Source organism: Phyllobates terribilis, unplaced genomic scaffold, assembly GCF_046119375.1.
Source record: "Phyllobates terribilis strain yellow unplaced genomic scaffold, ASM4611937v1 Scaffold_51__1_contigs__length_9155689, whole genome shotgun sequence".
NCBI classification, from domain to species: domain Eukaryota; kingdom Metazoa; phylum Chordata; class Amphibia; order Anura; family Dendrobatidae; genus Phyllobates; species Phyllobates terribilis.
In genome coordinates this window covers 5,802,765-5,815,553 of record NW_027362811.1, presented here as the reverse complement: position 1 = coordinate 5,815,553, position 12,789 = coordinate 5,802,765, and the positions used below count along the sequence as shown (strand labels likewise).

Below are 12,789 nucleotides of genomic sequence, written 5' to 3'. Positions count from 1 at the left end.
GATCCTGTTTGAAGTTAGTTGGTTTAAAAAGAAATTGAAAAGTATAAAGGGAAACTATTGTTATTGTACAGAAATTCACACTTGGTCCTCACTGCACATTTAATGTTATCAATCAAAAAAGCAAACTTTGGCCAGAAAGACTGGACCTGGTCTTGTAGGGACCATATGAGCACATTCAGCAGCACAGAAGGGAGAGAAGGTAGATTCATCCAATAAGATATCAGGGATCTAGGAAGCCAACAGCATCATTACCCTCCGCTTTCTCTTACAGGCTCATCAGAATATTTTTCTTCAAGTGATTTTCTCACTTGTCAGCACTTTCTACGTACGCTGTCATTTGGCTTTGTAGTGTACAGACCTGGGCAGGTAACGGTCAGCGTCTACTAATCCCAGGGGGTAGGTGGATCCTCCAGGTTGTAAGTTCTATAGAAAAGGGCTTTCACAATTACACAAAGTAAATTGAATATTTTCGGACGGAGGAGAATGTTGTGGTCTAGCGGCAAAATGGTGATCACACGATTGTGATACGGCCGGACTACACCACCGATAAAGCAGCCAAAGCCGGTGACTGAGAAGAATCTGTGACTTCTCTGCATTTAGTGGTCACTACTCACCTGGGTAGTCATATGTAGGAATCTCCTCTTTACACCACTCATCACCCCTCACATATGTCTCTGTAGTATTAATATGGGTCAGATCTTCACCCTGAAACAAATATTATAAAAGTCAAAGACAGTTGGAAAAGTCACATGTATGATCGGCTCTAATCCTGCCATCTCCACCATTCTCATTACACAAGTATAAAACATAATAATGGTGGATAAAACAAGACTGAAGACATGACTTTTACAGCCGTCTACACATCATAGGGGAGATCTCATGACACCTTCTCTCCATCTACCTGATGATCCTGAGGAACATTGGGATCTTCTTGTTTACAGTCCTGTGGAAGAAGAGGAAGGGGACATCTCTCTGGTGTTGTCCTCTTACTGGATAGATCTGGAGGAAACACATACAGGGACTGAATTCATTCTTTACATACAGATAATTATAGGCCTTGTGTATTTAGTCCTGTCTATTACCTGGTGATGTGAGGGGCTGGGGAACCTCCATCATAATCTTGTACAGATCTTTGTGTCCTTCTAAATACTCCCACTCCTCCATGGAGAAATAGACAGCGACATCCTGACACCTTATAGGAACCTGACACATACAATGATACCGTCATCCCCTCGAACCCTTCATAGCGTTACTGTATAATGTCCCAGCATTCCCAACAGTGTCACCTCTCCAGTTAGCAGCTCAATCATCTTGTAGGCGAGTTCTAGGATCTGGTCATTGATGTCCTCATGTATCAGGGGGTGAGGTGGAGGCTCCATGATTAACCTCTGGTTATGGAGAGACACATTAATAAATCTCACTACATACATTTCCAGAGTCCTCACCTCTCCAGTTCTGTCCATCTGTTATTCCCATAGATAAGAATGATGTAATGTGACGTCATCAGAACCTCTCACCTCTCCAGTAAGCCGGAAGAGGATCTCTAGGGTGAGGTGTAATATCCTCTCCACCATCTTGTCCCTGTCCATATCCATCTTTGAAAGGTAAATCAGGAAAATTTTCTTATATAGACGATCTTCACTGAGTGGATCCGGTGTTGTAGAGACCTGAACGAGAAGAAGATGAGCCGATGTAACATCATAAAAATCCTGTGTAATAATACAATTACTGGAGATAATAAGGGGAAACATATGAGGAGATTTATTATTTTTTATTTAGTTTTTTCTTTACATCTAGTAATAAAACCTACATATTTTAGGTCATAGCAACAAGCAATTCCGTCCTCGAAGTCTGCAGCAGAATACGTTACTCATAGACTCACCTTCCATAACGCCAATTCTCGTCTCATTTTCCATCACTGGAATTGGCATTAGCAATAATGCAGGAGATATTTATTTCACGTGACATGAGAAATAACTACTTCATGATGAGGAAACATCTACTACTACGGATCTAAAACCATATTTGGAGACAGTCCGTCACTGACTACATCACCACTGGCCGTCTGTATGAATGTTTCCCGTCTTCCCCGAGCTGTAATCTATCAAGTTAGATCTCATGTCTGATTCACACACAGAAGTTTGAGGCTTTTATAAAAGCTGTTTTGCTTGCACAAATGCTGCGGAGAGAAATTATTTGATACTAAAGTCTACATGTAGAGTGTATTATGGGTTTTATTTCTAGCCTTAGGCTTTCCTATATTACAAGAAAAAACCCAGAAAAAAAGCAGATATTAAAAGGTTTCAAAAGAAAATTTACACCAACAATTCTTGTGAAAAGAAAAAACATGCAAAAAGCAGAAGACACATTGTGTAATTTTTTAACATGTTATGAACTCTTTTGGGCACCAGAACATAGATGTACACCTCAGGGATGGCACAGGTGCGGCTGCAATAAAATCCCTGGCAGTTTAACCACTTGCGCCTGCAAAAAGCAAACATGGCATCTAATAAAGTGTGACAGAGTTCGGCTGAATGCCCTCCTCCCCCAAGTACTGGGCCTGTAATGTACAAAAGTCTATTAGGCCGGGCCAGAGGCAGAGTTCCATAACTTACTTTTTAACGCCTCCATAAACATTAGACTAAAGTTACATGGAAGCACTGATTTTGGTTGACTATATAATGTATTTGGGGACCTCCCTACAGATGCAGTCAGTCATACAAACCACAGGAAAGCTGGAATATTTGTGTATGGGGGAGTCTGGAGAGATAGCCGTGTGCCAAATGATCCTTCAGCCAACACTTATCTCATGTGTATGGGGCAGTTAGTATTACACTGACAGGCAGTGATAATACACGGCACTACAGTAGTACAGTGCATCACCTGAGCAATCAAAGGCTTCTGTGTTGTATGATCGCACTAATGAGAGTTATTTTAAAAAGTTTATAAAAAAGGTTTAAAAAAAGTTGTAAAGTGAAAATATCACAGTTTTAGCAAAAATAAATATTTGTCACTATAAGGAAAACATGCATATAATGAGAAAATGGAGAGGGAGGTCAGCTCACTGTTTATTTAATGCACCTTGTCTGAAGAACACCGCATGGAGTCACCCTGGTCAGGGACTGTGGAGACCCGGGGTCTTCTGTGGGCGTAATGCTACTCAAACAACACAGGGTGAGGGTAAAACAGCGTGGCAATACTTTATAGAAACCATAAAGCGGACATTAAACATACAGAACAGTCCCAGAAAATACCCAAGATGGTACATTACACAGTCTCATCCTTCCATCTCTGCCTTTCTGGGATAGAACAGCTGCGACTTTGGAGACTTCCAGGGCCGACTACCCGGGCCCCCACAGAGAGAAGGTAGCGGCAAGCTAAGGAAGTCATCAGTCCATCGAGGTACAAGACCAGGAGACCCGATGGTCCCATCCTGGCCTCTCCGAGAGTTTCCATGGGACCAGACGACCAGTGGGTCCCTCCTGGCAACTCCAAATGTCTCCATGGGTTCTAGGTGACCAGTGGGTCCCTCCTAGCAACACCAAAACAGCATATCCATGGGGCCATGTGACTTTTTCGTCCTCTCCTGGACTTCCCAAAAGTATCCATTGTCTCTCTGATGGTTAATGGAGCAGATCTGATACCCTTAGACTAGAATCATGTAGAATACAAATCTGTGTCTCTTTAGATGCCATGCAATCCATCTACTTTCCTGAAGGATGTCTCCCATTCTCCTTCCAAAGTCCTTCTGATGTTCCGTGATTCTCTGTCCCAAATTTCATTATGTCTACAGCACTACAGACACCCCTGTTTATATTTACATCTGTGTGAGGTCATAAAGCCCAGGTAAAAGAGGTAAGGGTGCAGGGATCACCTATCATTGTTTGAGCTAATCTATTTACATAGTTGGTATCACAGGGGCTGTTGTAAATAAACTTTCAGCTGACTTAGTACAATTTGTCATTAGCACAGTAAGCATGATTGCTTCCAAACGAATAGAATTCAGCATTCAGGGTTATACAAATGCTATGACCTTTTTGATCAGCAAGAGAAATACAGCCCCTGACGAAGCTACTGTAGTAGCGATACGCGTAGGGCTTACCTCTCTACAGTGGACTCCCTCCGTAGGTATCTATGCCCTACGTGTATCGCTACTACAGTAGCTTCGTCATGGGTTGTATGTTTTTTAACCACTTGTGTGTCCCTACATGAAATAAAGTTGCTATTGTATTTCTTATTATTTTTGGATATGCATTATCTCACTGTGCAAGCTTTTCTCTACCTACTTCTTTATGTGCTTTGTTGCACAGTTACCATTGGCCCCCGTATCATATTTCAGTGATTTAGATTGTGTGGTGCCGACTGCCAAATATCTTAATAGATTAATGTCTTCTAATACATTTTTTAGCGGACCTGACGTGCATCCCACGTATTGCAGTTAACTCTCTATACACTCTATTAAATAAATGACCCCCTATAGTGTTACAATTGATGAAATTGTGTATTGAAAATTGCTGTACCGTTAGGTTTTCTTCAAATGTGTTGGTTTTATTAACATAGTTGCATGCTTTACAGGGTGTATGGCCACATTTAAAAAAACCCTTATAGGATAACCAAGTTACATTGCGTTTGATATTTGTTTCTTGCTTATTCCGCCTGGTGTAGAAGCCTTTTTGGATCCAAAACACAAACAAAATATGCAAAAGAATTTACAAAGTCTGGAGGATGCCATCTCACACATCAAAAAAACTACGTTTGAGAGAGATATCAAAGACTACGAGTCAAATTCAATTTACACATGGAAATGAAACAAACCAGGAGCTACTGTTCTGAAATACAGGTCACACAATAAATTCAAAGGAAATAGAGGAGAGCGGAGGTCAGCTTCACAAATCCTAATGTGTCCATGGGTTCCTCTAATTATAATTCTCTGAGGACTTATCTGATCCATCAGTGGGATCAACTAAAGAAAGATGGAACAAAAATAAATTCTCAAGAACGCCCTACAATCCAGCACAAAACAACGGGCGGACAGAAAGCTCAAACGTTCCCGGACATGTGCGTTCCATGCCGGAGTGCATCACGGTCTCCTATCTGCGCATGTGCATGTCCGGAAGCATGCGTACAACTCCGGATCGCATATGGTATTGGATTGCATACCACCAACATAGAAAAATCCTATCTCTGAGATCAGCATCATGGGAGACTAAAAACAAGTACTGCACATCCTCCCATCATGCAATAGGCATGTAGATCTACTTTATCACTACAAAAAATATGGGATGGTGGCCCACAGTATATTCCTAAATGGTCAAACTTGACCTCTATTGCACAATTAGAGATACACAAGGATCACCACACTTGTTAATGACGAAATAGTATAAGTGGAATATAATTGATAAGTAATAATTCTGATATAGAAGCTCAGATATCTCGGTGAAGTACAACAATATGTGAACCCCATTCACAGGGAACTGACTAGCAATGGGTAGAGCATAAAATCCAAAAATATAATCCAGAATGGGGCTGTAGTCACACAAAACAGGCATAGGAAATTTGCTCATTGAGTTCCTTAGGGGCTGGTGAATCCAGTCTAACAATCCACTCACTTTCCTTTCAGAGGATACATCTATTGTGATCACCTCCTCTCACATTGGGTTTAACCACCACAATGATACAAAAGGAGAGGTCTCCGGGTTCACCTCGATGTGCACTGTTCATGTGTCTCACTAATGGGATCTCCCGACCATGGCGTATATCGCCCAAATGCTCCCCTCCTCTCCTCCTAGACTCCCTCTTGATCTTGTCTACATATTCTAGGGGCAGGTGCATGTGGCCATATATACTAGTCCTGAGGTTTTACAGCTGGAATAATCCCACTGGAAAAAGATTTTAACCATGGAGGAACTTGAGAAAGATTTACATGGTCTCATCCAATTACATGTACAACATTCTCCAGAACAAAAGAAACCACAGATTCTTCTATCTAGCCAAGTCCCCTTGGGTGCAGTTTTTAAAGAAACTATGCACTAAACTTTCTGAAAGTTATTGTGGGAGTAGATTCCACAGCACCCTCAGGTCCGGGTCGACCACAAGTATATCCCAGTGTTTTCTGAGGATATGAAAGATACAGTCACTCTGATTGTCATAAGTTTTTCTTACTCGTGTAGTCCAATCTTCTTCTCTTGGATTGGTATGGTGGAGTGTCTGTCTCTACCATTTTTCTGCAAACGATGATGCGGAATCGAAAATGTACCATGAGTACCCTTTATCCCTTAATCTGGTGTTCAGGTCTATTGCCTGTATATTAAAATCTGTGACATTCGAGCAGTACTTTCTCAACCAGAAAAATTGGCCCTTGGGTTTTCCTCTTTGTATGGAGATGGGGGTGGTGGTTATCACACTTCAATAGTTTATTAGTGCTTGAAGGTTTATGGTAGAGGAGTGTCCCTAGGGTCCCATTTCAATCTTTCTTGATCAGTACATACAGGAACAGCAACTGGTAATAATTGGTGTTGGTCTGGTCCTTTAAACAAAATGTACTTTTCAGGTTATATCCTCAGTACCCTCACTTATCTTCCCTTCTTTTGAGGGCCACAGAGTCAGACTCTCCCGGCCCTTCTCCCTGCAAGTGCTGGTTGTCTATCGCCCTCCGGGCCCCTCCTGTCAGTTTGTGGATCATTTTGCCACTTGGCTTCCAAACTTTCTATCCTATGACATCCCCACCCTCATCATAGGAGACTTTAACATCCCAATTGGCGATCCATTCTCCCCATCTGCAGCTCATCTTTTATCGCTAACTTCCTCCTTCGGTCTTTCACAGCTTACTAATTCTCCTACACATGATGGAAATACTCTTGACCTTATCTTCGCCCGGCTCTGTTTAATACATGACTTTTCTAACGCTCCTCTTCCGCTCTCTGATCACAACCTTCTTTCATTCTCTGTGAAGAACTGTCACCCTGCTCAAGACACCCCCACTTTCCACACCTATAGAAATATACGCGCCATTAACACCCAGAAATTTATGAAAACATTGCAAACATCATTGGTCCCAATCTCCTCCCTCTCATGTCCCGACTCTGCACTAAAGCATTATAAAGAAATAAAGCTATGCGCCCTCGATGAAGCCGCACCTCCTACACAAAGAACAACTCGGCACAGATGGCGATAACCCTGGCACACACTACAAACACGTTTTCTCCAGCGGTGCTCCTGGTGCCGAACGGCTGTGGAGAAAATCTAATCTGGCCGAAGGTTTGATCCATTATAAATTTATGCTTAAAACCTATAACTCCGCCCTTCACCTCTCCAAACAATCCTACTTTAACAACCTCATCATCTCAAGGCCCAATAAGCCAAAACACCTGTTTGACACTTACTCTCTCCTTAATCAAACAGCACAAGGCCCGACCACCGACCTCTGCGCTGACGATCTGGCCAATTATTTCAAAGAAAAATTTGATCATATCAGACAGGAAATTTTCTCCCAATCCCAAAATGTTATGCATGCTCCCCCCCTCCCACACTGCATCTTGCTCATTTTCTGACTTCGAACCAGTCATGGAAGAAGTGACAAGGCTCCTTGCTTCCTCTCGCTCTACCACCTGCACCAGTGACCCTATTCCCTCACATCTCCTTCAGTCCCTTTCTCCAGCTGTCACCACTCACCTAACTAAAATATTCAACCTCTACCTCTTATCTGGTATTTTTCCCTCCTTTTTTAAACACGCCAGCATACATCCATTACTTAAAAAACCATCCCTCGACCAGAACTGCACGGCCAACTACAGATCTGTTTCCAATCTTCCTTTTATCTCTAAACTCCTGGAACGCCTGGTCCACTCCTGTCTAATACGCCATCTCTCAGATAACTCCCTTCTTGACCCTTTACATTCTACTGAAACTGCACTCACTAAAGTCTCTAATGATCTCCTAACAGCCAAATCTAATGGTCAATACTCCCTGCTGATTCTACTGGATCACTCTGCAGCATTAGACACTGTGGATCTACCTCTCTGACCGCTCCTTCACTGTGTCTTTTGCTGGCTCCTCTTCCTCTCACCTTCCCCTTATTGTCGGGGTTCCTTATTGTCGGAGTTCCTCAAGGATCAGTCCTAGGCCCCCTTCTTTTCACCTTATATACCGCTTCTATTGGACAAACAATCAGCAGATTCAGTTTTCAGTACCATCTCTATGCTGATGACACCCAATTATACACCTCTTCTCCGGACTTCACCCCTGCATTATTACAAAATACCAGTGATTGTCTTTCCGCCATCTCTAACACTATGTCCTCCCTCTATCTAAAACTGAATCTGTCAAAAACTGAACTACTCGTATTTCCTCCCTCCACTATCCTACTTGCGCCCAATATTGCCACTTCAGTTTGTGGCTCCACCATTACTTCCCAGCAACCAGCAACAAGCCCACTTGTTGGTCTTGGGTTCATACTCGATTCAGATCTTTCCTTCACTCCTCAGATCAAATCACTCGCTCGTGTCATCTACACCTCAAAAACATCTCTAGAATCAGATATTTTCTTACCTTTGACTCGGCAAAAATTCTTACTGTAGCTCTTATTCATTCTTGTCTAGACTATTGCAACTCTTTACTAATCGGTCTCCCTCTTTCTAAACTCTCCCCTCTCCAATCCATCCTGATCGCAACAGCCAGGATCATATTCTTCTCCAACCGCTACACCAATGCCTCTTCCCTGTGCCAGTCATTGCACTGCTTGCCCATCCAATACAGAGTTCAATATAAACTTATCACTCTCACCCACAAAGCGCTCCACGATTCAGCACCACTCTTCATCTCCTCCCTCGTCTCAGTCTACCACCCTTCCCGTACCCTCCATTCTGCCAATGACTTAAATCTAAAATCTTTCATAATCCGAGTCTCCCACTCCCGCCTCCAAGATTTCTCGCGTGCTGCACCAATTCTTTGGAATGCACTACCCAGGACAATTCAATTAATTCCTAATACTCACAGTTTTAAGCGAGCCATAAAAACCCATTTCTTTAGACTGGCCTATCACCTCAACACACTTATCTAACTGTCCCAGTTTGGCCCATATTAAAATTTTCTTCAAAATCATGCTCATACCATTCATGCACTGATTAGCCTCTGTCTGTACTGTACACATACTGGCTGGCAACCAGTTCATGTAGTGTTACGTACTTACCCTATTTACTATATTAAGGCTGTATTATAGAATATATCTACATTTTACCTTTATGTCTCCCCTATTTCCTTACAGACTGTAAGCTTGCGACCCTCACTCCGTTTAACATCTGAGTTATGCTTATTCTGTAAAGTCTGTATTGTCTGTATAAATCCCCCCTAAAATTGTAAAGTGCTGTGGAATATGTTGGTGCTATAAAAATAAAAATTATGATTAGAATTAAATTCAGATGTAAATCTAAGGCCCACTCTATTGATGTTGAGTTCCCCGACAAATTAAAAAGATTGTTCACTCGTCCCCGACCAGATGATAAAAATGTAGTCAATATATTTGTACCATACCACCACTTATAATCATCAAAGAATATTATGTTTTCCTCCCATCAGTCCAGGGATAAGTTAGCACATGAGGGGGCACAGGGGTTCCCCATCGCAGTACCCCTGAGCTGGAGGAAGTACTGCCTGTCAAAAAGAAAGAAGTTATGAGTAAGAGTGAATTTTAGAAGATCCTCCATGAAGTCATTATGTCTGCTACACTGTACTGATCTCGATTAAAAGAAACGTCTTACCCCTCTGATACCATCCTCAGGCCGTATATTACTGTACAAAGCCTCGATATCTAGTAAGGCCGGCTGCTCCCCTACATGCATGTATACATGCTCGAGGGTCTACATGGAGGGGAGCAGGCAAAGGGAAAACCAACTCCAGAGGGATTATTCCAACTGCAGGACCTCAGGCGGTACTGTGGGGGCATCAAACATACTGCATAAAGGGCATAATGGGGGCATTACACTGTGTGGGGGCATCATACATCCTGCATAAGGGGCATAATGGGGGCATTACACTGTGGGGGGGCATCATACATCCTGCATAAGGGGCATAATGGGGGCATTACACTGTGTGGGGCACCATACATCCTGCATAAGGGACATAATGGGGGCATTACACTGTGGGGGGGGATCATACATCCTGCATAAGGGGCATAATGGGGGCATTACACTGTGGGGGGGGATCATACATCCTGCATAAGGGGAATAATGGGGGCATTACACTGTGTAGGGGCATCATACATACTGCATAAGGGGTATAATGGGGGCATTACACTGTGTGGGGGCATCATACATACTGCATAAGGGGCATAATGGGGGCATTACACTGTGTGGGGGCATCATACATCCTGCATAAGGGGCATAATGGGGGCATTACACTGTGGGAGGCATCATACATCCTGCATAAGGGGCATAATGGGGGCATTACACTGTGTGAGGGCATCATACATACTACATAAGGGGCATAATGGGGGCATTACACTGTGTGAGGGCATCATACATCCTGTATAAGGGGCATAATGGGGGCATTACACTGTGGGGAGGCATCATACATCCTGCATAAGGGGAATAATGGGGGCATCATACATCCTGCATAAGGGGCATAATGGGGGCATTACACTGTGTAGGGCATCATACATCCTGCATAAGGGGCATAATGGGGGCATTACACTGTGGTGGGCATCATACATACTGCATAAGGGGCATAATGGGGGCATTACACTGTGGGGGCATCATACATCCTGCATAAGGGGTATAATGGGGGCATTACACTGTGTGTGGGCATCATACATACTACATAAGGGGCATAATGGGGGCATTACACTGTGTGGGGGGGCATCATACATCCTGCATAAGGGGCATAATGGGGGCATTACACTGTGTGGGGGCATCATACATCCTGCATAAGGGGCATAATGGGGGCATTACACTGTGGGGGTCCTGTACTCTGAGAACAATACGTTTCCTCCCTTCCTGTCTCCATAGTTGGGTCGTATGTATCTATTACAGGAAACAGAACAGAAACCTTATGATTCTTATAAAGGGACAACACAAGACCCCCAAAGAGTCTCCGTGCTGAAGGGGTTAATGCCCCCTGCGCCCAGTAATGGGGTCTCCACATACCTCCACCTGCAGAGCCGCCACCACATATATGGCTGTTGTGTGCGCACAGGAGCTGTGATGAGGTCACAGGAGGGGAGGAGTCAGGGGTCACATGATCAGGGGCCTCAGTGGATGCAGGACTCTGCTGTGCTGGTTGTCAGGTAGCGTCTAGTTTGGAGTTGATCTCTTGAGGGGGAGGAGTGATTTCATTCTATCATGACGTCACCGGAAGGGGCGGGGCTTCTCAGTCCAGTGGATACTCTTCCACCTGCAGCTGCAGCAGTGCACATTGGGCCGGGACAGGAGGATGGTGATGAGGAGCTCGTGTTCAGCGTTGTGCTGTGAGGACTAAGGTGGGGGGAACTGACCATGTGGATAAATGCTGTGGAGGCATAAAGGGGGCTGTGTGGGTGGTGTGAGAGGCATGGGGTATGTAGAGGGGTATCCAGGGGGCTGTGTGGTTGGTGTGAGGAGGCATGGGGTATGTAGAGGGACATCCAGGGGGCTGTGTGGCTGGTGTGAGGGGCATGGGGTATGTAGAGGGACATCCAGGGGGCTGTCTGGCTGGTGTGAGGGGGCATGGGGTATGTAGAGGGACATCCAGGGGGCTGTGTGGCTGGTGTGAGGGGCATGGGGTATGTAGAGGGACATCCAGGGGGCTGTCTGGCTGGTGTGAGGGGGCATGGGGTATGTAGAGGGGCATCCAGGGGGCTGTGTGGCTGGTGTGAGGGGCATGGGGTATGTAGAGGGACATCCAGGGGGCTGTGTGGCTGGTGTGAGGGGCATGGGGTATGTAGAGGGACATCCAGGGGGCTGCCTGGCTGGTGTGAGGGGCATGGGGTGTGTAGAGGGACATCCAGGGGGCTGTGTGGGTGTGAGGAGGCATGAGGTATGTAGAGGGACATCCAGGGGGCTGCGTGGCTGGTGTGAGGAGGCATGGAGTATGTAGAGGGGCATCCAGGGGGCTGTGTGGCTGGTGTGAGGAGGCATGGGGTATGTAGAGGGGCATCCAGGGGGCTGTGTGGCTGGTGTGAGGAGGCATGGGGTATGTAGAGGGACATCCAGGGGGCTGTGTGGCTGGTGTGAGGAGGCATGGGGTATGTAGAGGGACATCCAGGGGGCTGTGTGGCTGGTGTGAGGAGGCATGGGGTATGTAGAGGGACATCCAAGGGGCTGTGTGGCTGGTGTGAGGGGCATGGGGTATGTAGAGGGACATCCAGGGGGCTGTGTGGCTGGTGTGAGGGGGCATGGGGTATGTAGAGGGACATCCAGGGGGCTGTGTGGCTGGTGTGAGGGGCATGGGGTATGTAGAGGGACATCCAGGGGGCTGTCTGGCTGGTGTGAGGGGGCATGGGGTATGTAGAGGGGCATCCAGGGGGCTGTGTGGCTGGTGTGAGGGGCATGGGGTATGTAGAGGGACATCCAGGGGGCTGTGTGGCTGGTGTGAGGGGCATGGGGTATGTAGAGGGACATCCAGGGGGCTGCCTGGCTGGTGTGAGGGGCATGGGGTGTGTAGAGGGACATCCAGGGGGCTGTGTGGGTGTGAGGAGGCATGAGGTATGTAGAGGGACATCCAGGGGGCTGCGTGGCTGGTGTGAGGAGGCATGGAGTATGTAGAGGGGCATCCAGGGGGCTGTGTGGCTGGTGTGAGGAGGCATGGGGTATGTAGAGG

The 12,789-nt window shown here is 45.5% G+C and overlaps 1 pseudogene; it reads right to left on the bottom strand.

The window, feature by feature from the left end:
• The window catches only part of LOC141191717 (uncharacterized), a 36,242-nt pseudogene extending 24,898 nt beyond the window's left edge, over nucleotides 1-11,344 (bottom strand).
• Between the last annotated feature and the right edge of the window lie 1,445 nt (nucleotides 11,345-12,789).